Raw genomic sequence first — 25877 nt, 5'->3', positions numbered from 1 at the left:
ACAAATTAAAATAATTAATAGTGCATTCCTTACAAGGTTGCAGAAGTAAGTCGAACAGGGCTGGGCACATCTACACTCACAGGTGTCATAAGTACTGAGAAAGCACTGGCTGCAGGAGCAGCCCCCTCTGCATCAATGCCAGGCACCTCTTAGGCCCTAGAGATTAGAGATGAGCCAGGGGGAATCAGGGCAAGCGCTCTGAAGGTTGGCAATGGAAACCCTCTGTTCAGCCACCTAGAACCTGGTGGGGGAGGGGCATCCCACCTGACCCCAAAGACTAGGATGTCTACATTTGCTAACCACCTGATGATCTCAGAAGCCTGGATTGACAGAAGTGTGTCTTCCATCTCTACTCTCAAATTGCTGAGACAGAAGAATAGGGCAGAGAATAAGGTTGGGGAAGGCTTTGTGCAAAACCTTACAAAATCAACATATGAAAACTGGCAGGAGGAAAGCTTGAAACCCTTGGTCTTGGCAACTAAATCAGGCCACTAGCACAGGTGTGTGTGTGTGTGTGTATGTGTGTGTGTGTGTGTGTGTGTTGTACATATGTGTGCACAGCTGTGAGTCTGTGTATGTGTGGACAGAGAACAGCCTTGTATGTTGATCCTCACTCTGCCGTGTTTGAGATGGGATCTGTTGTTTCTCCTGTGCATACCAGGCTAGCTGGCCCGGGGAACTTCTGTCTTCACTTCCCATCCATCTCCCCATAGGAATGCTGGGGTTACAGACACTCACTACAATATCCAGCTTTTTTGTGGGTTCTGAGGATTCAAACTCAGATCCTCATGCCTGCACTGTAAATGCTTTTTACCCACTGATACACTTCCCCAGCCCCTCCCTCACAGTTCTTCATGGGTATGGCCACACCCAAGCACAAGGCCTGCCACTGGTCTGACAGCCATGGAGAAGGACAGAGTGGTTGGCACACATCCTGGAGTTCTGAGAGGCCCAGAAGTCACTGCTGCCTGTGTGTTTGGTGGAGGTAAGAGTTTGAGTTGTCTGGTCTGGCCTCTAGCTGTGCCTGGCCCCTGATATGGGATCTATTTATAGACTGAGGGCACAGAGGGAGAGGGGATCCAATTGCAGCTGGTAGACCTAGGTCTGTAGCCTGCATACAGATCTACTCACCTCCCTGCCAAGCTACAGACAAAAGAGCACTGTGGTTGGGATGACCCAGTCCCCTCTGGGTCTCTGCCAGGCTCCTTGTCCCATCTCACTTCCCAGAAAAGCCAAAACACGGATTGCAACTTTGGCGCTGAAGTATAACCAACGTGCCAGCTCCTGCCTGCTCTTGGGTAGGCAGGAATAAGGACAGTCCTGCCGCCAATAGCCCTAGCCTTTTCTCATGGGTTATGCCAACCCTTCAGGTTCTAAGTGGTCATGGACCTTTGGGCAAAGTTATCCTTACAAATTACAATACATACTATAAGGAAAAGCAGGCAGATTCCCACCAGAACCCAGGATAACCTCAGACTGCCAGGGATGCTCATGCTATCCTTGGGTGTGTCCACACTCCAGGGATGCCCACATGTTATTATCGGGTGTGTCCACACTCTAAGGATGAATGCAGGGATTGGAACACACTAAGGCTCCAATTCATTCTACACTAATCTACATCCTCTGGCCACTTATGGGTTTGTTTCTTCTTTAACCTTTGTGAGTACATGAGAGAGAGAGAGAGAGAGAGAGAGAGAGAGAGAGAGAGAGAGAGAGAGAGCTGTTGTGGGGGTGGGATGAAAAGGTTGAAAGGGTGTGCACATCCCCATAGTTCAAACGAGGAGGTCAGAGAATAACCTCGATGTTAGTCCTCACCTACCGCCTTATTTGAGATGGGGGTCTTTTGTTGTTCACTACTGTGCACAACAGGCTAGGTGGGCTGTAAGCTCCAAGGATTCTCCCATCTCTGCTACTTGCCTTGTCACGAGAACACTGGGAGTCCAGGCACATACCAATGCATTCGGCTTTAATGTACGTTCTAGGAATCTGAACTTAGGTCTTCACGCTTGCACTATATAAGATCTCTACCCTCTGAGCCACTTCCCCAGCTTTTTTTTTTTTTTTAATTTGAGAAAGGGTCTCATGTAGCACAGTCTCTCCTCACACTCATTATATAGAGGAGGATAACCTTTAATTCCTCCTGAGTGCTGGGATTAGAGGTGTGCACCAATGCAGCTGGTTTATGCAGTTATGCAAAGAAAATCCAGGGCAGCCATGTCTCCAGCACTCCTGTCTTACAGAATATTTTTATTCCTCAGCCTCATCTCTCATGGTCAGGACTTTATTGAAGATGTTTGCCTCTGACAGTCCCTCCTAGACCCGGGTCCTGCTAACCTGCTACACATAAGCACCACCCCTCATCCCCCATCCCCCATCCACCAACATGACACTAAAATGTTGACCCACAAGAACAGGAGAGGACCTTAGAAAATCCCATATCTGATAGGGCCATTTTTTCTGTAGTCACCTGCTGAGCCATCTCACTAGCCCAGAAGTCAGAAGTTCGAACGCTGTGTGCAAATGCAAAGTGGCGTGGTCACTGTAGAAGGACCCTCCTAAAGTTAAGCAGAGAGTTTTCCACGACTCCAACCATTCTGCTCCCAGGAGAAATGAAAATACATCCATATAAGAATACATTTTAACAATATTTATAGTATCAAAAAGTAGAAATAACTCAAATGCTACCAACTGATTGACAACAGAGACCATCCCAGGAGTGGAATGCTACTCAGCCGTAAAGTGGAACTATACATTAACACCTGCCCCAGCATGGATGACCCTTGTGAGTAGGATGCTTGCCAGCTGAAGTAGTGCATGCCTACAGTCCAAACACTTGAAAGACTGAAGCAGAAGGACTCTGAGTTCAAGACCAGCCTGGGCTACTCACTGAGACCTGTCTCAAACAAACAAATGAAAGTAGATGCTTAGGAGGAAGATGGTAGGAAGGGCCATGTAGCCTATGAGTCCACCAGTGTGAAACACCAAGAGTAAACAGATGCACAGACAGAAAGTGGATTAGTGATGGCAGGCAGAAGAGGGCTTCGGGAAAATGGGGAGTGAGCTCCCCAGCAGCACAGGGTTTCTTGTTGTATTGACACAAATATTACAAAATTGAGGTGACAGCTGCATGACTGAATATATGCAAAAACCCATTTATATGCAATATATGCAAACTGAATATATGTAAAATATAGGCTGGAATGGTGGCTCAGTGGTTGAGAGCGCGTACTGCTTTTTGAAGATGTGAGTTCAGTTCCCAGCGCACAGTGTGTGGTTTACAACTGCCTGTAACTTCAGCTCAGGGAGAATCTGATGCCTCTGACCTCCACAGGCATTGCATTCATGGTGCATGTGTCCATACACAAACACACAATTAAAAATAAAAATAAATAATAAAAACTTTAAAAACATTTTATATGCTTGCTCAGCATAGAGACTCTGGGTTTAATCCCAGGCATCACACACGCAAGTTTTATTTTGAAAGAGTTTCTAAGGACTATTATTTCTGTGGCTGAAGAGTAAACCCGCTTTGGGGTTGAGCCTGGATTCTGTGATTTACCTGTCTCTGCACTCCAAGGCTTGCTTCCTTGTTTTCTACCTAGTTGAGCCCTGTAAGTCCCATGACCTGCAGAGAAGCCAAGGTTATGCAAGAGCCACAGTTAACTGTTGGAGATGAGCCATCATCCCCGGGACTCAACTACGCCCTTGGCTCAACAACATCCTTGGTCTTGGCTGGCCCTGTGGCTTGTTTCTACCACTGCTGAGTCCATCATTCCTGAGTGGTGTGTCTGGTTCTGTATATGAGTGCTGAGGTCTGGGGGCCACTCCACTGCTCCGAGAGTGGTCTGGGGATAGGACACATGTGCTCGGGCTGAGGGGGACCAGAGGTATCCTCTGTGATTCACTGAAAGGCCGGGGGTTTAAATAAGGCCAAGAAGCTGGATTGGACACACAGCTGCAAATCTTCCAGGAGGTGCACTGTATCTCATTCCTCCATTGGGGTGAATCTGCTTTGTCCTCTCTGAAACTCACATTGAAAGGTAACCCCATTATGAGATACAAAGAGGAAGGGCATTTAAGAGGTGGATTAAAAGGGTTGGAGAGAATGTTCAGTGGACAGAGTACTGTGCCTTGCAGGCATGAGGACCTAAGTTCAATACCCAGCACCCATGTAAAAAAGTCAGCATAGTTATTGTCTTAGGGTTTACTATTGCTGTGAAGAGGCACCATGACCACGGCAATTCTTCTAAAGAAAACATTTTTTTTTTGAGGGGGATCGCTTACAGTTTCAGAGGTTCAAGGCAGGGAGCATGGCACCATGCAAGCAGAGGTGGTGCTGGAGCTGAGACTGCTGCTACATCTTGCAAGCAACAGGAAATCAACTATCATACCCAGTGACATTCGAGAAAAAGACTTCAAAGCCCACCCCCACAGTGACACATTTCCAACAGAAGGTATAGGCCAGATTAAAGGTATGCCTTCCAGCCTCAAGGTCCGTTTTAAAGGCGTGTGTTATCCAGCCTCCTCCAACAAGACCACACCTCCTAATAGTTCACTCCCTGTGAGCTTATGGGGACCAAATACATTCAACCTACCACAGTGGTGCTCACTTGTAATCCCACAACTGGGGGGAAGGATCCCTAGGGCTCCCTGGGCCATCTGACATAGCCAAATCAGCAAGTCCCAGGTCAATGAGACAGGATATGGGCCCTGATGAGACGGCTCAGTGGTGTTAGAACTCAGACAGTCCATATGTCAGGAATGAGCTCATGCTGGACTATAGGAGGATTTCTGGCAGTTAGATAAAAGCCAGAATTCTTCAGGAACGTGTGAAATGGGTTCCTGTTAACTCAAAAGGGGACATTTTGCCTTTGGCAGAAAGGACATGTGGCTCTCCACTGATGTATACCTGTGGTTGCATGTCAAAGCCCATGCTGGTCTCCAGGCTCCCTCAGTCCCTACTCACCAGTACCCATTATATATTTCAAAGCCCCCACACTAGCCTCCTGGCCTTTCCAACCTCCTCCCTACCCTAAACTTTGGGGTCCACTCATGGGTTTACCTGCCCCCAGCTACCCATCCTCCTCATAACCCACATGACTTTTCCACCCTGTGCTCTCTGCCTCTCTCTAAGACAGCTTTGTCCATGTCCAGTCCACTTTCTCTCTCTGCTCTGGACTCTTCCAGATGCCTCTGGATAGTTTCTCTCATTTACAATAAAAACTTTCCCCTAATGGAGTGGTCATTCCAGCAGTTTCCTTGCTGTGTCCATTTGCATATTATTGCAAACAAGTGGGTAAAGGCACGTGCCACCAAACCTGACAACCTGATGTCTATTCCTAGGACCCAGTGGGAGGAGATTCTATTCCTACAAATTCACTTTGTCTGAACCCAGCCTCTTCCCTATCCAAGATGTCATGGCACTTCAGGGCCAAGGCTCAGCTCTGTTCTCTCTCTCTCTCTCTCTCTCTCTCTCTCTCTCTCTCTCTCTCTCTCTCTCTGTCTCTGTCTCTCTCTCCCTCTCTGAGACAGGGTTTCACTGTGTAGGCCTAGCTGGCCTGAACTAAAGGCTTATACCACCATGTGTGTCCAGATTTTGGGATTCTTAAATTAATGTTTTCATTTCACTCTTCTGTCTAGAATTTAAAAGACTAACAAATAACAAAGCCCTTCAGTTTGTCTATTGTAAAGCAGAAATAGATTCACTCAAATCAATAGATAGCATTTTCTAAAAATGTGCTCTGAGATAATGGCCTGAAGGCACACATGCCTTTTACTTTAAATCCAGCTTAATGGGGCAGGTATAGGGTGGGGATGTGGCTGAGTCAGCAGTGTGCTGGCCTAGCATGCAAGAAGCCCTGGGTTTGACCCCTGTGCAGTAATCTGGAAGTGGTGGTGCATGCCTGTAATCCCAGAGGCAAGAGGATCAGAATTGTGAGGTAATCATCACCTACAGCGTGAGTTTGAGGCCAGCTTGGGTTACATAAGACCCAGGGGTAAAAGAAAACAAACACAAAAACACAAAGAGACAGCCAAAAGGAAGGAGAGGCAGCAGCCTGAGACTCTTAGAAGAGGGGGAAGTGAAGCCTGGGGTGGGGGCACAGTAGGACGATGGGCAGGGCACCAGTAAGATCTGGGGTGAAGCCCTGGGGTGCCTGCCAGCAACATTTCTTAAGTCACAGCATCCCCAGCCATCCTTCCCTGCCAGGATACCCACTTCCCAAATTAAACCCACAACTGCTAACCCTGTGCCTCCCCGGCCCTGAAGGGCTGCCTCTGCTTTGTGGACCCCAGCACTTAGAGCCGTTCCTGGCATGTGAATTTCAGCTAAGTTCACACTGGCATCTGTGGAGTCTGTGGAACCTACTGCAGAGCTCCTCTACTCTCCCAGAACTTGGGTTCCTGGAAGTCTAGGGGTCACACTCTGAATGCCACTGTGGTAGGTGTTCGGTGAAGAACTGGGGGCGGGCTGGGGTGTACTCAGTACTTGCCTAGGGTCTTAGCTACTTCTCTGTTACCATGATAAACATCATAGCAACGTGGAGAGAGAAGGGTTGCTTCAGCTTTATACTTCCACATCGCATTCCATCACTGACATGAGTCAGGGCAGAAGCACGAGTCAGGAACCACGGAAGAACACTGCTTCCTGGATTGCTCCTCATGGCTTGCTCAAGCTGCTTTCTTATAGCACCAGGACCACCAGCCCATGGGTGACACTACCCCCAGTGGTGTGGCCCTTTCCATAACAATCAAGAAAGTGCCCCACAAAATTGACCACAAGCCAACCTGATGGGGGTATTTTCTCAATTGAGGTTTCCTCTTCCAAAATGACTCTAGACTGTGTCAAGTTGACTTAAAACTAGCCAGCACACCTAGTGTGCATGATGCCCTGTGTTTGATCACTAGGACCACATAGGCTGGGCAAGGTAATCCCAGAACTCTGAAGGTGGAGTAGGAGGATCTCAGAAGTTCAAGGTCACCCTCAGCTTCTCAGTTACCAGGACATTCTCCCACAAACATGTGCATCTTCAAAAGAGCTAACATCATTGTCATATCACTTGTATTGTAGTTTTGGACATCTACCCCTGACCCATGTTAAAGGGATAACTGGTTTGACATGATTTGGGAAGGAAAATTTATCTTGCTCCATGAATATGCGACCTACCTCATGAATATTCATAAACATGTCTTTAAAAATCCCAAACAAGAACTTACTAGACTGCTGCCTACCTTGGGGCAGTCCACCCACGTCTCTCTTCGGAGTGTTTGAATTGCTTAGCTTTAATAAACTTCTGCTTAAACTGTCTCTTGACTGGATTCTTTCCTTCGAGAAGATAGAAGCCAATACTATCAACTTGACAGGACCTAGGATCACTTAGGAGACAAACCTCTGGCTATGTGTGCAAGCGAGGTTCTGGATTAGATGAAGTGTGGTGGGAAGACCCACTTTAAATGTGAAGGGCATCACTCCACGGGCTGGGCCTGGGATAAACTAAAAGAAGAAAATTGGGTACACAACAGTATCCTATCTCTTTCTCTTCCTGACCAGATGCTTTATGCTTCTGGGGTTGTGTGTTCCCCACCTAGATAGAGTGTACCCCCAAACAATGAGCCAAAATAAACCTCCTTTCCTGAGGCTGATTCTGCCAGGTACTTTGTTACAACGATGAGAAGGTCACTAATACAGCACTCTTAACAAGTGTGAGCAGAGGAGGATGGGGGATGTGGTGGCATTTCAGTCAAAGAAGCAAACTTGATGGTCTCTGATTCTGCCACTGGTAGGGCCGCCAGGCTCACAGCAGGCTGGGGAGACATGTAATATTAGGAACACACAAAGACTGGAGGGCCAGGACATTAACAAACACTCTGGCATTTCGGCCACCTCCCATCTTCAACAGTGAAAGTCAGAACAGCTTATCAGGACAGCTCACTTCAACCCAGGCCATTAGACTCAGTGTGATGATCAGTGCTGGCTGGGAGAGGGAAGTGGAGGCTCTGATGTCAGCAGTAAGGCCAGGGGCTCTAAGCTTTGGGATAAGCCAGCTCCTGCATCTTCATCATCATCTGTACACAGTGTCTTTACACAGTAACCCAAGCAGAGCGCCCCCTGTGGCCAAGCAGTGCCCAATAACACTCAATCCAGCCATGCCTCCTCAGAGGAATCCCAACTATTCCTTGAATCCCCTCTGTGTACGCAGGGCAAAGAAGATACTAGATTCTCACAGAGATTTTAGGAGATGGGCTGGCTCCACAACACACCTTGAAGTGGAAGACTCTATCAGTCTCTTTTCCTGTTGCTGTGATGAGATATCGTGGAAAGAGCAACTGAATGAAGAAAGGGTTTATTATGGCTCATTGTTCAAGGGTACGGTCTATCATGCCATGGAAGGGGATGGTGGTGGCAAGAGAGGTGCTCAGCCCACTTTCTCCTTTTTAGGATTCGGTCCTCTCACCTCAGTTAATGGAGTCTAGCTACTCCCTCAAAGGCCCAGAGGCTAATATAGTCAGTCTTATAGGTGATTCTAGATCCCACCAAGTTCATAATTGTTATTAACTGTCACAGATTTCAATGAGAGCCTGGCCAGATACCATGAGAGTCAGGGAGGGTCAGCATGGCTATGCCCAGGGAGCTCCAGAAGGGGGCCCATGGGTCAGCCAGCTGCTCCAGCCAGCCAGGCTGGAGGCCACGGGGAAACAGCACCTGATCTGTAGCCTCAGCTTCTGAGATGAGGTGGTCTCTTGCTTCCCTGGGGAAACTGAGCTGAGGGACTCTCTTGATAAGATTATCTGCGTCAGGAAGACTCACCCTAAATGTGGGTGGCACCTTGTGGTGGCATCCCAGATAAAAGAACATGGGAGAGAGAAACTCCTGCTTTTTGCCTGCTATCTTCACTCTTGCTCATGTTCATTTATCTTGCTGCTGTAGCATCCTTCACCAAGGTGAGAACCAGCTTCTTTGAGCTTCAACCAGTGGCTCTCCAGGAGTCCTCCAGACTGTTAAGGACAATTTGGGACTGCTGAGATACCCAGCTGGTAGACTGAGCAACTCCTGGCTTCTCTAGCACAAGATAGCCACTGTTGTATTACCTGGACCACATCCTGTAGGTCAATCTAAAATGTATCCTGATTCATCTCTTGTGAGGAACAAATAGTTTAGTCACTCTGTACATAAAATCTTTGGCCATTTGTGGAAAAATACAAAAAAAATAATGATGCTTGCTGGTGACTTCTAGAACCTCTAGATAAAGTGACAAAAGAAAAGAATGAAATTAGTGATAAAATAATCAGCCCCAGATGCACACAAATGAGCTAAAGTTTTTTTTAGGTGTGTCCTAGAAGAAATCTCTCCAGCAGCCGTAAAGTTCAAGTTGCCGAAAATCAAAACCAAGCCCTCATTATAAGGTTGGCCAACTTACACCAATACTTTGAGCCTCAGCCCTGAAGGATGTCATCAGTTAAGATGAAGTGAGGACCTTGATTAGAAAAGAATTGGGATCTTGTGGCTTAGGATAGAGATATGTGGGAGGACCCTACGGAGGTTGAGGGCATTGAATCTTTAAATTTCTTCATCTGAGGAAGTAGCCTCCCCACCCTTAGAGGTCATGTCCCCTCCATATTTTTTTCTTTTGAGTATTGATTGCCCTCTTCACCCTTGCCCAGGGCAATTACTTCTGCAATGTCTGTAGAACAAGCAACTACTTTCCCTAAAGGAGATGCAGGGCAAGACAATGCTGATGTCCCTTAGTTTCTGTGAATCATTGTCTCTAGACATGTAATGGGACTCAAGGCTAAACAGACTCCTAGAGCTGAAACGAAGTGCGGTCCATAAAGAGGTGTGCTACACCAGTAAAAAACTTGAGTTTGCACTTGAGCCCAGCACTCCCATACAAAACGGACCGTGGTGGCGCGCACTTGTAATCCAGTGCTGGGGAGGCAAAGACAGGATGGTCTCTGAGTTAAATGTTGAGCTCCTGAAGGTGACCTCTGATGTCATTGTATGGTCTCCATATACAACCACCCCAACACACACATGTGAGCACACGCACAAGCACATACTCACACACACATGCCTGCATTTTTAAAGAGGAAGAGGAAAAGCCTCCCAGTTCCTCTTTAAGACAAAAATTGATGTTTTTGTCCTCTGATCCCCTAGGCTTTCCGTCACAGGGATGGAACAAATGCACAGAGCCAGGTACCTTCCCTTAGAGTTGGGAAGCCTATAATCTCCCATCACCCTTCCCACACATTTATGGCAATGTTAAACCTAACACCCCTCAGGTGGGTGGTGGGAGCAATAATGTCTATGATCTTTCTGGGCTGGGGAGATGGCTTAGGAATAGAGCATGCCATGAACACATAAAGACCAGAGTTCAAGCCAAGCAGTGGTGGCACCCACCTTTAATCCCAGCATTTGGGAAGCAGAGGCAGGCAGATCTTTGTGAGTTCAAGGCCAGCATGGTCTACAGAGTGAGTTCTAGGACAGGTAGGGCTGTTACACAGAGAAACCCTGCTCTAAAAACAAAACAAAGAAACGAAGAAAGGAAGGAAGGAAGGAAGGAAGGAAGGAAGGAAGGAAGGAAGGAAGGAAGGAAGGAAGGAAAGACCAGATCCCCAGCACCCATGTAAATGCCAGACAGGAGTGGCAGCCTGCCTGTAATCCCAGAGACAGAGACAGGGGATCCTTGGGTAAGACTAACAGTATTGGGAGCCGGGCGTTGATGGCGCACGCCTTTAATCCCAGCACTCAGGAAGCAGGCAGATCTCTGTGAGTTCGAGGCCAGCCTGGTCTCCAGAGCGAGCGCCAGGATAGGCTCCAAAGCTAAACAGAGAAACCCTGTCTCAAAAAACCAAAAAAAAAAAAAAAAAAAAAAGACTAGCAGTATTGGAAAGCAATTGAATCAAGTGACAGACTGCCTCAATATATATGGTGGAGAATGATTGAGAAAGACCTCTGACCTCTCCATGGATACATACATACATACATACATACATACATATAATCTCACATGTGTGAACATACAAACATATACAAGTGACATATGTAAATCTTGCTCATTTTAAAGACGTGAAGACATATGTGTTCCTTGACTTAGGGTGTGATTGCAGCCCGAAAATCCATTTTAAACTGATGATACTGTAAGTTTAAAATACTTGGGAAAAGTTCCTAATTCAAACTTTGAAGTACAGTTTCTACTGAATGCTGTTGGTTTTGTACCAACAAAGGCCCTTAAGTTAAAAGGACCTATGCCAAGCCATCATTAAGCTGGGGCTTGCCTGCACAGCCTGAGTGAAAATTATACCCTTATTATACAAAAGGAAGTCAGTCCCAGGGACTACTCCTTCTCCCCATTTCTGCCACATGACTTCTCCATGTAGTGATCCAGGGTTTCCCTGGGGCATAAGGCTACTGAGGGAGGCATCCAGCATACCCCAGCTGCCTGGTACCCAGACAGCCCAAATCCCCAGAGTCCAATTTGAAGAGATTAGGAGGCCAGATTACACTGCAGCAGTCATGACCTCAGATGTGTGTTGTGATATGGCCTGCAGAAGACAGTCACTCCTTCCACTTTGTGCATCACAAAGCAAGACTCAGACAGGTTAAGGGACTTCCTCCTGGACCTAGATCTGCCTCCATCTTGTGTGTGCATCCAACTGGTCTCTTGGGTGGTGACTCTGTATGTGGGTGTTACAGATTCCTTCCTATCCTCTCAGGCTTGGGGACCCAAAGCTCTCTCCTTGCTCAATCCTACTTCTGTCTCCCAAGGCGAGGGGAGAGAAGAGAGGCCACCAGTCTCAAATAAGCATTTAATAGCTGGTGGCAGATCTGGAGATGTAGGCCAGTTGCTAGAGCACTTACCTACATAGCACACACGAAACCCTGGGTTTGATCCCTAGAACCATACAAATGGTGTGGTGTCGTGTGTTTGCCATCCCCGTATAGGAGGTAGATAGAGGCAGGAGGGTGAGAAGTTCGAAGTCATTCTCAGTTACACAAGGTAGAGACCAGCTTGGGCTACAGGAGGCTCCACTCCAAATAAAGCAAACAGCTAATGAGTAATGATGGGCAAACACGTTTTTAAATGGCACACTTCTGTTTTCTCTGTGAGCATGTCTCCTATCTGATGGACTGTTCCAAACAGTTTGCTGTTACATTTCTTGTAATACTACCTGGAATTGTTATTTAGACATCATAAAAATCATTATGTTTTTTAAGGAAGTTTTTTTTTTTTTTTCTCAGTAGTTGTGTTCCTACTGAAGGGAAAGCAAAGCTCATGCACATAAACCCCCACCACCTTCCCCCACATACAGACTCTTACACACAGGTTTGGTCTGATACAAAACAGAATCTTCTCCCCACATCACTTTGCAAAATAAAAGTGGATGAATAATTGATAGGGCTTTTACAAACATTTAGCTTTTCAAATCCTTCTAGAAAAATCCAGTTCGATTACTTGCAGCCAGCATTTCTGTGATAAACCAATGCAGAAATGGTTACCAATTAAGTAAAATTTATAATTCCCAACAGGCCCACATTCCTCAGAAATACATCAAGAACATTAACTTTTTTTTTCTTTTAAAGCAACACACACTAAAGTCCACAAAGCTGCTGCTTTGTGTGGAAACTGGAGCCCTACACTCTGAACAGGCCCTGTGTTCACTGCCTGAACACCCCCTGAAAGGGGGGGGGGTGTCCTGAGATGCTCACAGTAGACAATCTCACTTTATTTTGTTAAGACTTCCTTCTACTGTGCTCTTCGATGTCAACCAGACTGGGTAGCCCTCAGGAAAACACTGCTGTCTCTGGACGCTGGCAAATCCACATATCAGAGAGAGGAACTCTCAAGTGGGCCACAGGGTGGTGTTAGTGAATGATGTGGCTACCTTGGAGCCCTGATCAGACTTACCACCGGCTACAGGCGACTGCGACATCTGGCCTTCAGGTGTGGGCTGAAGTTCTAGAGCCCCTAGACAACCCCGCTGCAAGTTCTAAAATGTCCACCTTCGGCAGCCTGACTCTGGTTTTTCAGAAGTGGGGTGGCCACGGGCCTTCCAGGGTGTGGGTGACTGGGACACCTCCCCTCTCAGCTTGCCTGCCTACAGCTGGCCACAGGGCTGGCCTGGGAGGGGTGACTGATGCTTGCTTAGAGAGGGCCCTGAGAGAGCAATTCTGCGGGAGACTTCCTGTTTGGGGAGGAAACCTCACTGTGTAGTAATTAGTGGCTGAGACTCCAGTGCCTTTACTACAGGAATTGAGGCAGGAGAGCCAGGATGCATAAAATGAATAAATGTCATCCAACACAAAGGGCGGAGGCAGAGGCAGAGGCACTGAGACCCTTCAGGGTACAAAGGAAGCGTAATGGTTACAGAAAGTAGCAACTGATCAATTTCTCAGAGAGTAATTCATTGCCTTCACCATGGCTGTCACCGGCTCAGTGATAACTCTCTCAGCATTTTGTGCTGATACAGGAGGCTTCTCTGTCACCGCATGCCAGACAATGCCCACAGCAGAACCATGATGGAAGGACAGACAGCTCTTCAATCAGAAGAGCCTTTCATCCGAAATGGTAGATAAAGGCACACTCCACCTGCTGCTGGTGGCTCACTGCTGGTTTCCAAGGCTGCGAGGGCAGCCCAGAGTTCACAAAACTTCTGTATTGTTGAAGGGAATCATGCTTTCTGGACTTGTGGATGGGCATATCTGATTGTCTTTAACCTGTCAGGGAGCTAGCAATCTTGCAGTCTAGTGAAAGCTGTTGCTATGCACACCACATCCCAGACCAACCACTAGCGTAGGGCCCATACTGCTCCGCTTGACAGTCCTCTGTGCCTGTCCCTAATGCTAAAGCGTCTTGAGGACACGGCTAGCTTTTGGCAGCTCCTGGAGTCCAGCACAGGCTAATACAGAGACTGGTTTGTATTCTCATCCTTGCATGCCCTGACCCATGACCCCCCTGCACTTGGCCTGCTACTTCCACCTGAGTTTTAACATGCTCCTGACCCACCCAAATCCTCCTTTGGAGATCCAACTGGTGCTGTTGGATAATATTTAAGGCACCTATCAGCTCTCGTGGACAGCATTTACCCACTCTAACAAGTAAGGTTGGTTTAGCAGTTGGTAGCTGCATCTAGACAGCCCCGAGTTCAACCACACACTAACTGTGTGACCTTGGGTAGGCTTCTTTCCCACTCTGAGGGTCTCATGTAGACCTAGTGGCCTTAGACTCCCTGTGTTGTAAAGAATGACTTTGAACTCTTGATCCTCCAGCCTCTACCTCCCAAGTGCTAGGATTACAGGCATGCTCTACTATGCCCAGTTTATGTGGTTCTGTGGTTAGAGCCCAGGGCTTCATGCATGCTAAGCAAGCATTCTTCAGGCTGAGCTACATCACCAGTGTTCCCGCTATGTTTTGATCATTAAAACAGTGACTAAGAACACCGTTAGAGACACAAGTTATTCTGGTAGTATTGTTTGTACATGTCTGTCTGTGGTCTGGATATGCTCACTACCACTGAGGGTACCACATGTTCCCTAGACAGCATCAGTTGAGGACAGAAACCTGTGTGTCATCTCTCACAGTTCTTTACACTGAGCTGTGCTCACTTGATGCTGGAAGATGCCTATGGCACCAGTGGGGCTCAAGGAGAGCTCTCCATCACCAGTGAGTCCCAGAATTACCCAGAGGTCTGGGGCAGCAGGATTTGGGGCAGAATTCCTGACTCAGTCCAGGGGCTTTTAGTGTACTGTGTCCCAGTCAAGGCTGCTGGTGATCTCCAGGTCCCCTTACAGTAGCTGCTCTGAGCGGAAGGGACATTTCCCCAGGAAAAATCACCTGCTGGGTGGAGAGGAAAGGAGATGACAAACTCCCTTTCCAGTTCCTTATGGTTCCTCCTGCTCCCATGGGGCTTTTCCATGGAGACCCTGTAAACACAGGTGTATTCTGGTCTCCATCTCCAGTCAGAGAGCCTGGATCCCCAGGAGCAAGGCTTTCCAGAATGCCATCCCCAGCCGGCTCACACTGCTTCCTTCTCTTCTAACTCTGGCCATTCTGAGGCCACCTGTCCAAGGACCAGCCAGAGGGACTGCTCTCATCTATACAGTGGCTCAGTCTTCAGGGGGCAGGGAGGGGAGACCGGTTTGCTGAACAGAACCACTGCTTCCAGTGTGCTTCTGACCCTTGCACAGGCATGGCTGGTCACCAAATAACCCCATCACAGGCTCCTTGTCACATCTCACACTGACCAGGTCAGCTCCACCAGGAGGGCCTGGATCACAGCCACCTAGAACAAGTTTGCCTCCAGAGACATTAGACCTCACTTCTGGGGTCATACCAACTTCATAAGTCCTACTAGGAAGAATGACAGATCCATTCCCCCACAACTGGACAGACACCTCACAAATACCAGGTGCTTTACAGTGTGCGGGGGAGGGGTCACTGTCCAGAGCCTGCTCCCCAGCTCCAGGAGGGCCTTGCTGTCTTCACAGGACCTGGGACTGCCCACTCCATCCTTCACTGTCCTCATATTCTTCTATATTTGTGCCACTGGCTAGTGTGATGCTCTTGGAGCTGTCTTCTTGTTTATACAGATTAATCTCCTAAACTGAGGAGGCTCAAAAGCAAGGGAGCAGTACAGTGCACTTGCCTAGCATGCTCTAGCCCTGTGTTTAGTTCTGAGCATGGAAATAATGTCTAAACACTAGGCTGCCAGCATGGAGCAGAAGACAGTCAGACACCCGACCACAGAACTGCGATATTCACAGTTGCTCTTTCGGGTAACCAAAGTGACAGGTGACAGGATGTGCTGTGGGAGGGTTAACTCTCCATTCAAGGCTCTTACACTGCAGGGGCAGCCTGACAGAGGTCTACTCTAAGCAGTGCTCTAGAGAGTGAGGCACACAGAAGAGACGACTTTTCCTTACTTGTATTCAGAATTTACAGAGGGCACGGATGAGTATGTGAGTGTAACGAATGATAGTCTCAAGTCTGCCGGTTGAGTGCCTGGCATCCAGTCAGTGCCTGTAAATGTTAGTTGAATGAATAATTGATGAAGCAGGATTTGGACGGGCACAGAGCAAGTGGTAAGGAGTCTGATTTGGGGTTGAAGAGGCTGAAGGCTAGCTAGTCTGCCCTTGGAAAAAATCACATGGTTGGGAGAATAACGCCATCTCCTATGAGTCTCGAGGTACAGTGAACTCGTGTATATACTGCTTGGTCCAGGCTCAGGTGTGAGACCTGTCATTTCAGACATGCATCAGTGCATGGCAGGCCAAGATGGGAAGGGTGCTGAGCTGGAGGGCACTGTGAGAGGCTGAGTGGGCCAGAGAGTAGGTGATTTCCTGACTGGATGTTTGCATATCACACGGGGAGCTCACCCCCTCATAACCTTCACAACCTCACAGATTAGGATGGGGTTTCATGGTGGGGTGGAAGTAGGAAACAGGCACGTGGGCAGGTAGGATAGCTCAGTAGATAAAGGGATTCCTCCACCAGCCCAATGACCTGATGGCCATGTAAACACAGAAAGGGAGAACCTCGAGGTCTCTCAGGTTGCCCTCTGATCTTCACACGTGTACCATGGCACACACATGTCTTCACACATCACAAGCAGAGGCACACATTCATCCCTTCACAAAGACTATAGGCAAGGGGCCAATGAAGGTTCTAAATGGACAGACTTCTTCCTTTTAAATCCAGAGGCACATGGATAGTCCAGATACTAGAGAGAGATTGCATAGATTACTCAAGGTACTGTGCTACTGCCTGCCCAACCCAGAAAGTCCTGAGCACTCTGCAGGGTAGGGAAGGCAGTGAGAGGCAGATCCAGTGTCAGCTGGAAGGCAGAGAACCCAAGTCCCATAATGCCATCCATGCCTGCCCCAGCCTACTAAGGAAGGTTTCCTTTTGCAGACAGCAGGAAGCAGCAAGGCTCTGGGGCAGAAGGGTTCCTGGGGCCTGGAGCTAGGGCCAAACCTATCACAGAGAAGGGCATCTCAGAGTCTGCTCTAGGCCTCTATGGTCTAGAGCAAATGAACCTAGAAGGCCCAACCAGATTAATCCTCAAATCTGACCTGGGGAAATAGTTCGGTTGATAAATCACTGGCCTTTCAAGCACCAGGACCTGAGTTTAATCCCCAGAACCCATATAAAAAGCCTGGGCATGGTGGTACACGCTTGTAATCACAGAGTTGTGTGTGTGTGTGTGTGGGGGGAAGCAGATGAAACAGCAGACCCTGGGGCTCCCTGGCCAGCCAGCCTCCTTGAATTGGCAAGTCCCAGAGCAGTGAGAGAACCAGTCTTGAAAAAACAAGATGAATGGCTTCTGAGGAAGGACAGCTGAGGTTGACCCCTGGTCTTCACGCTCATGTGAGCACACACATATGTACACACACCTCAACATAGACATGAGCACAAACACAGGACATTGATATTCAAACCTTCGGGAGCAGAGGGAGGGATCTGATACTAACTCCTACAGCTTGGGGTTCTATCTAATTACTGCCTGGGGTGTCACGCCCCCTGCTTTATGCAGATGTGGTGCCCAAAGCCCTGGGCAAGGCTTAACAACTGAAGAACCAAGTTCAGAGAGCCAGAAGACTTCAGTGTTGGCAGACTCCCCTACCAAGAATTACCTGCCTTCAACCCACCCACAGTGAAGGCATCTGTGGCTTTGGAGCTCTATCAAGAACTTTCACTCTTTAACACCCTGAAACCTGGTCTCTGTCTGATAATTCCGAGGAAGGAAGAACCATGAAACAAGGGCAGAAGGCAGGACAGGCCAGGAATAACAAAGGAGATAAAACAGGACAGGCGGGGAATTCATGGCTCTGATGTCTTTAGGATGGAGAAATACAAACTTCAGCAGATCAGGACTTCAGCAGGCTTGGGGCAGTCTGGTCAAACTCCACGTGACCAGTTGGGCCGGCCTGAACTCCCAGCTGGCCCTGAGGCCAATACTTCCAATCCCATTCCAAGGCCTCCCTTAGAAAGTCTTCCTTCCCATCCCCACCACTTCCCCCAGTGACATTGCCTGTCCCATTCCATCTATCCATCCATCAGACATTAATTAATCATTTGCTTGTTGCCAAGCCCTGTGCAGACCACTGGTGACAGAGATGAGCAAGACAGACACACAGCTGGGCCCTCCATGTATATCTGACTGATTCAGTCAGCCGCCCAGGGGAACTGGGGCATCTGTGTCTTTAACAGCCTTTGCAGGGACTAGGGAGATGGTTCTGTCAGTGAAGTGTTTCCTATACAAGCACAAAGAACTGAGTGTAAATGCCTAGAACTCAGGTAAAAAGCTAGTGCACTCATGAACACTTGGAATGGCAGCATTTGGGGAGGTAGAGACAGCAGGATTCCCAGGGCTTGCTGGTCAGATAGCTTAGTCAGTTGGTGAGTTCCAGGTTCAATGAATGGTCCCATCTTTTAAAATGGGCACATCGATAAAGGAAAACGCCCAGCATCCACCTCTGGCCTCAACATGGACACACTACACATAGCCAGTCCTTGCAGTGACTTGAGAGGGCATGCCCTTCGGTCTTGTGGGCATTGTGTCTGCCCAGCACTGCATTCATTGGGCTATCCAGTCTGAGGATCTGGCCTGCTTCTAGAAGGTACCTTTGTCCAAAAGGTCTGCCACTTCTTTCTATGTCTTGCTACCTGTGTGTCCTTGCAAAACACCAGGGATCTGGAAGGCTCAGAATTCCCCTGAATAACCAGAGACAAGAACAGGGCCTCCTGGCTGCCAGCATTAGTTGGACTAGTATGTGCAGAGTCCCTAGCAAGCAGCCTGGCACACATATAAGTGCCTGAGAAATGCTGGCTGCTGATTATATCACAATGGCACTCTGCCGGCCAGACATACCTCCCTAGGGCATTTCACGACCCCCTACTTCTGGAGCCTGTTTCAGAAGTGGCTCAGAACACCTATTAGACTTCTTGGTGCCCTGTACCACTCCTAATCGCCCCCTGCCCCCCACCAACACAAGCTGCCTCTTGACCCGAACAGCCTAAGACACAGCCTCCACTTTAGCTAACCAGAGTGACCAAAGTTACCACTATACTCCTCCCGGCAGCTTGCTCCCAAGTTTCAGTGGGCAAGAGGAAGAACTTTCCAGGCTAAGGCTCCGCGGGCAGAGGCGGGCACTGGGCAGACCTGCCTATCTGGTGCTAGGCACTCCCTTCCCTGAAACCCGCTGAGCAAAAACGAAGAGCACGTGGCACCCGTGCTAGTCCAGGGCTTGCCTGGAGGGTGACTGACAAGTGCAACACGGGCTCTGGACGCCTGCTTCCCCCTTCTCTGTGGCCACCCCGCTGGGATCTTCTGCCACCAGGCTCACGTGGCTTGGTTCTACAGGACGAGGTTGCCCGACCAGTAGCGATCGCTCAGGGTTGAGTCAGAGCAGGCACACGCCAGGGGTCCCGGGGACAATGCACTGCCTAAGGCACCCGAGCCTGGAGAGGGTCACTCACCTCGGCGGCTGGCCGCTTGGAGGAGCCGTGGCAGCTTCAGGTCGCCGGCGGAGGCGGTGGCTCAGCCCCAGACTCCTCCTCTCCCTGCGCCCCGCCCGCCCTCCCGTAGGGCCGGACCTGACCTGGTGGTGGCTACCCGCCAGCTCGCAGGCGCCTATCTAGCAGTGCCACCCCTCCCGCCCTCAATCACCCAGCGCAAGGCCCTTGGTCCCCGCCCTGCACTACAAGTGGAGGAAGCCACCAGCCACCATCCTCCTCAGTTCCCCTAGGGAGTCTCAGAGTCGGGCTTGTCGCTTCCTTGTCTGCCCACAGTAAAGTGAGCAGAACCGACCACCCCCGACAAGGAGAAGGGAGTGAGAAGACACGGTGAACTCTGCCTGCCTCCCCCACTTGAAGAACACTTCAAATCCAAGCGCAGTTTATGATCAAGGTCAATGTAGTAGTTTAGGCGGGCAAACTAGTGCTGCACGGGTGGGCGGAGTCCAAGGTGGCAAGTGGGGGTGGGTTTCTTCCTTCTTCTGCAGTGAAAGTAGAAACAACAGCAAGGGAGCACAGGCTTACATCCGGAAGGAGAATGGGGGTGGCTGTACCTGGATCACATTTCCATCCCTTGCTTCCCTTAGAGATGACTTTTGACCTGCCCTAAGAAGTCTGCAGATTTCAAGGCCTGTTGGTTTTGTGTTGGTCTGTCATGGCTCTCTGGGAACTACTGGCTAAACAAGAATCCTACACACACCTCTGAGTTCCAAGATGCCACCCTTCCTGGTAAAAGATGTCCTCTGCCCTAGGACACTGCCTGATGCTGCCCCGCCACACACACAATGCCCCCAGCTTTGTTGTGCAGCAACACACTAGGCCACAGCATAATGTTGTTGTTTTAAACTTATGTTATGGCCTCACCTACCCTCTACTGATGGCTCTGGGGGCCAGTTTATGGGAAGTGGGGGTATGGCTTTCTTGACTCATGGGACATTCCTAGAGTTCAGAAGAATATTCCACTAACTCCTGATAAGAATAAGGAACTTAGACTTTTGCAGTGCACATGGGAGGGTGAGGAGCCCGTAGAAGTGTTTGTATATGTACACGTATGTGTGTGTGGGGGAAGGTTGCACAAATATACGTGTGTGAACGCCACAGATTAATGTTAGGTCTTCTCCTTTATTGCATCTCCATTTTATTTTCTGAGACAGTGTCCCTGGAAGAACCTGGAGCTTACTGGTTCGGCTGGGCTGGCTTCGGAGCCCTGGGAGCCTCCTGTCTCCTTCCCTCAGTGTTGGTATTACAAGCATGCTATGCTGGCTGGCTTTTTACCTAGATGCCCACACCAGAACCCAGATCCTCAAGCTTGCTTGGCAAGGCTTTACCATCTCCCCAGTCCTTTGGTTTGGAAACAGTGCCTCCCTATGTAGCCCAGACTGCCTTTGAACTTGCAGTAGTCACCCTGTCACAGCAGGGATTATAGGTGCGAGGCACCATACCTCAATTGAAGTCACTTTGAAGAATTCTGAGAATCCTGTTTTCCAGGAAACCCACGGGGATAACAGGGAGATAAGATTTAGAGAGGTCGGAAGTGAGGGGGCTGGGCCTCAGGAATGACCCAAAACCAGCTGCTTAAAAGTATCAAGGGAGAACCAGCAAGATGGTGTCAGTAGGTAAAGTCAATTCCTGTCAATCCCAGTGCAGTCTCTGTGACCTGCAAAGTGAAGAGAACTAAAAGTTGTCCTCTGACCTCCATATGTGTACTGTTCAACCTTGTGTGCACACGCAATAGGTGACCTGTTTTCCTTAAAGGTACAGTGGGATAAAGAAGGCAAGTTCTGTGCTCTCTGTGGAGGGAATGCTGCTCCAGAGCTCCCATGAGCATCTTGAACTTTCTCTTGGTTAGGGGCTCCCTTCAGGGTTCCACAATGCTTACCCCCAACTCTTTATTCTGGCTACCCCAGGGCCTCATTGAAGTCTAGAGAGTTCCAATGTCCAAACATGCCCCAGCAAACACATCTCTGTTCCTTTGGCCATTCTTAAAGGCTCTCTGTCCATATAATGCTCCAAGTTGTTATGTAGTGTTCTGGGGGCTAGGCAAAGTGCCAGGGCTGGCCCCTGCTTTGGGTAGATAAGAACCAGTGTTTCAAGCTCTATGATACCCCTGGGTATGCTGCCCACACATAGTGCTTGACCTTGAAAATTTGTCTAGGGAAGTTGAGGAGATGACAGTCAGCAAAGTTTTGCAAGCATGAGGACCTAAGGATTTGCATTAAAAAGCCAGGCATAATGACACAAGTTTGTAATATCAGTACTAGGGAGACAGAGATGGGCAGATTCTGGGCCTCACTGGGCAGCCTACTTGTTGAGCTCTAGGCCAGTACAATGAGAGACATTGCCTGGAAAGCAAGGTAAGACATCCTGTGGGACAACACCTAAGGTTGACCTCTGGCCTCCACATGCAAGCACATACATGCACCACCACACATATGCATGCATGATCACATATATAGAAATTCTGTCTGTGAGGGTTCCTAGCTACCCTGTTCCTCTTCCATGTACCCAACAGCACTGGAATGTGGCAGAATGGGCACAGGCCACACAAACAGTGTTTGCACATCCAGTTGCTGACTATTATTCTATTTACAGAGACCTTAAGGTAACTCTTTCACTTGAAGATAAGGCTAGCTAGCCTTGTGGCTAGGAGGACAAGAATATCCAGGAGGAAAACCAAGATTCATCTTCTCCTTGGCACAACAAGGAGTAGGATATTGCTTTCGTATGGTGAGTGAGTAAAGTTCTTGACATGCAAGCACGAGGACCAGAAATTGATTCCCCAAACTCTCTCCATACACACACAAAGACAGGTTTAGAGGTGCACCCAGCTCCAGGGAAACAGAGACCAATAATCCCCTGGGGCTCTCTGGCTGGCCAGCCTGGCTAAACCCAGTGAGTTTCAGACCATGAGACTCTCTCTCAAAAAGTTAGGCAGATGCCACTTGAGGTTGACACCTCTTGTCTACACACACACACACACACACACACACACACACACACACACCAGGCACGAGTCCACACATGCACAAAAAAGAAAAGGAAGGAGAGTACGCACTTGCTGGGGGTGTCTTTGAACCTCTGCAGCTGGGATGAGTGCTTGCTGGGAGAGTTGGTTACAACACCTTACTCCTGCCATGCCCTGCCTCCTCCCTGCCCCATAGACCCCAGCTCACCAGGTCTAGAGTAGGTTGCACTGTCCTTCTCTGGTGATTCTCCGTAGCTTTGTGAGGGGATGGTGAGACAAGAGCCCTGCCGACCATGGGCCTTGGCAGCCATGTCTCTGTATGTTGTTCTTCTGAAGCTGGCCCCCCCAGGCTGGGTGGTTGAAGCTCACTATACCGCTTGAGCAGTGGTGAATAAGCAGGTCACAGCCCCACCCAGGCCTGGTGGGATGTCGAGAGTGCTGGTCAATGGCCTCAGGTCATCTGCAACCACACTGAGTTCAAAGGTGGACAGAAAGCCTCTAGTATAACGGTTGTGGTTCCCCCTGTCCTGTTGTTCTCTGCTTCCTGGGACTTGGCCCTGCAGAAGGAGGGGAGGGGAAGCGAGGGAGTGACATTTGAGCTGAGCTGGTGACAGCGCTACTTTGAGAACTCTGAAAAATGAATAGATCAGAGTTGGATGTGGTGGTGCACATCTTTAATCCTAGCCCTTGGACTTGGAGGCAGGCAGAGTTCAAGGCCAGTCAGGACTACACAATGAGACCTTGGCTGTCAAGACAAAACAAACAAAAGGGAATAGACCAAGGCCAGTGAGAAAACTCATTGACTGCAATCAGTGCTGACAACTATGATTCCATCTCCGGGACCAACATGGTAGAGAGAACCAACTCCCTCAAGTTGTCCTCTGACCTCCAAACATGTACCCCCACACATGTATACAATTAAGTAAATAAAGGTAATAAAAATGTTAATGAAATAAAAATGTTAAAACAAAAAAATAGATCAGGCCCATATTCAGATAACAGAGTGACTCCCCATCATGAAATGTGTGGCATACCTGAGATTTGAACCGGGTTCCTATGAATCCAGGATCACCTTTACTTCTCAGGTGGAGGGCTCCAGCAGTCAGTGGCCTCCTTGCCTTTGGAGACTCCTTAAGCTCAAGGTCTGAGATGTTGAGGGCGTGGCCTCTCAGGGGTAGTGAATGCTGAGTGACTGGAAGGAGATAATGCTCTCCACAGCAGCTTACCACACACCCCACCCTGCTTAGGGAGATCTCAGCAACTGTCCCCAGCCTCTTAACGGGATGGCAGCTCCATGCTTCAACTCCCAGCTGTGGTGAAAACTACAGGGAAGGACTCCACTCTATGACAGGTGGGGGACTGTAGAGGTTCTATAACCATCCAGGCAGTAATGAAGAGACTCTCTCTCTCTCTCTCTCTCAGCCTCTCTCCAGGGTTTCTTTGTATAACAGCCCTGGCTGTCCTGGAACTCTCTGTGTAGACTAGGCTGGTCTGGAACTCAGAGATCCACCTGCCTCTGCCTCTCAAGTGCTGGGATTAAAGGCATGTGCCACCATGCCCAGCCTAAAGAAACTCTTCAGCTATACAACTTTTGAAACAATGGACTTATAGAAACTAGAATTTCCCCCCAGGAATCTACTGGGAGAAAAAAAGGCCTGAAGCCTGGTGGCTTTTTGGGGAGCTAGTTTCCTGGAAAGAGATGTCCCACAGCTCTGACACCATGTCAGACTACCTTGGCAGGAGAGACTGAAGGCCAGACAACCACAATAAGCAGGCCCACTTGACCTGGACTTATTAGCTATGCACACCTCTTGCCCTTTGTTTAAACCTAAACCTCATGTCAGGACCTGGAAGATGAACTTGAAGTGTCACTGGACCTCTTTGTTTGTTCCTCTTTCCAATGTTACTGCACTGAATAAGCCCCCATTTCTCTGCTTTGCCGTGTGACAGGCTTTTCCTGAGGAGATGCAACACACCACATCTACTCATCCCATATTGGGAGCCCACCACAGGCCAAAGAATGGACAATACCAAAGTTCAACTTGGTGAACCGATGAGTTTTAGTGGAGTCAAGTCTTAGACACGGTTCTGTTGCTGTGAAGAGTCATCATAACCAAGGCAATTCTTATAAAAGAGGGCATTTAGCTGGGGGCTTACTTACACTTTCAGAGGTTTAGTCCATTATCATCGTGGCGAGGAACGTGGTGCCAGGTAGTTGCTGGAGCAGCAGCTCAGAGTCCTACATCCTGATCTGGAGAGAGAGAGAGAGAGAGAGAGAGAGAGAGAGAGAGAGAGAGAGAGCGAGAGCTCAAAGCCCACCCTAGTGATATACTTCCTCCAACAAGGCCACACCTCCTAATCCTTCTAATCCTACTGAAGAGTTCCACTCCTTGGTGACTTAGCATTCAAATATATGAGCCTATGGGAGCCACTATTATTGAAACCACCACAGGTTACTTACAGTACCATGGGTGAGGGGTTACTTACAGGAGCCAAAACAATCCAAATACAGTTGTATTACCAATGCCCACAGTAAAATCTGGAAACCTGGAGCACATTGCACATCCTGCAGGCAGCTCAACAGGTTGGAAAATGTCCTTTCCAGGTAACTTAGTTGTCCTAAGCCCCTTCAAGGCAACTCAGCTGGTCTGTTATCAGTCTTTTTTGCAGTTCATCTAAGAGTGACTCTCAGCAGTCTTTATTGTTTCCTTTTGGAAACAATAAAGGAGAACACTAGTGAATCTGGTTGGTTTCAGGGACTTCCTGAAGCTATTTTGCGTTGCCTATTTTCTGTATTAAGGAGCTTCCCTGCAGGACCAAGTATTTCAGTCTCAGGGAAAACTTATGCAACAGTTTTCACTATTACTTGTATGTTTAATTGATGTCTTGAGGACCAGTATCCCAGTCTTGATTGTTAGAACTGCCAGGACCCCCATAACTCTGCAAGAAGAGACTGGGGAGAAAAGGTACAGGGGAGGAAAGGCCTGGCTTGCTTTTGCTACCTCATGTGGGCAGTGGAATCCAGGGAGGGTTGAAGAGGGCCAGCATCTGTGACAAAATAGCTTGCACTGCCTTTTGTGCCTGCTACACAGCATGGGTTGTACTTTGAATTAGGTGTTAGAATTGTGTTTACTCATTTAATCTTTCTAGTGCATTTTCTCATTTTCAAACAAGGGCCTCGAGGCATAAGAAGATTATATCAGCTGCCTGGTGTACACAGTGTGACATCTATGGGGCATGCTACCCATGTCTTGTCTACCACTGTGTTCTAGTTGTCTATGCTCACTCCAGAAATGACTCTCTTCCTCCCAGCTATGAGACAGTGGATCCAAAAAGGAAGTTTGGGATGTGGCTCAGTGTTTGCCTAGTGTCTTCATTAGGGTTTTATTACTGTGAAGAGA

The 25877-nt window shown here is 48.6% G+C and overlaps 1 protein-coding gene across 2 annotated transcripts in view; it reads right to left on the bottom strand.

The window, feature by feature from the left end:
* Steap3 (STEAP3 metalloreductase) overlaps positions 1–19564 on the bottom strand; it is a 43606-nt gene extending 24042 nt beyond the window's left edge. Inside the window, exon 1 of one of the 2 annotated variants that reach the window (XM_027417788.2) lies at positions 19476–19564. The gene's annotated coding sequence lies outside the window, so the exon portion shown is untranslated. Of the gene's footprint in view, positions 1–2467; positions 2721–19475 lie in introns of those variants that run through there. The other variant, XM_035445663.1, reaches the window with a different exon arrangement.
* Between the last annotated feature and the right edge of the window lie 6313 nt (positions 19565–25877).

Source organism: Cricetulus griseus, chromosome 5, assembly GCF_003668045.3.
Source record: "Cricetulus griseus strain 17A/GY chromosome 5, alternate assembly CriGri-PICRH-1.0, whole genome shotgun sequence".
Taxonomy (NCBI): Eukaryota; Metazoa; Chordata; class Mammalia; order Rodentia; family Cricetidae; genus Cricetulus; species Cricetulus griseus.
Note: the sequence above shows the minus strand (reverse complement) of the source record. Positions and strands in the feature narration are given on the sequence as shown.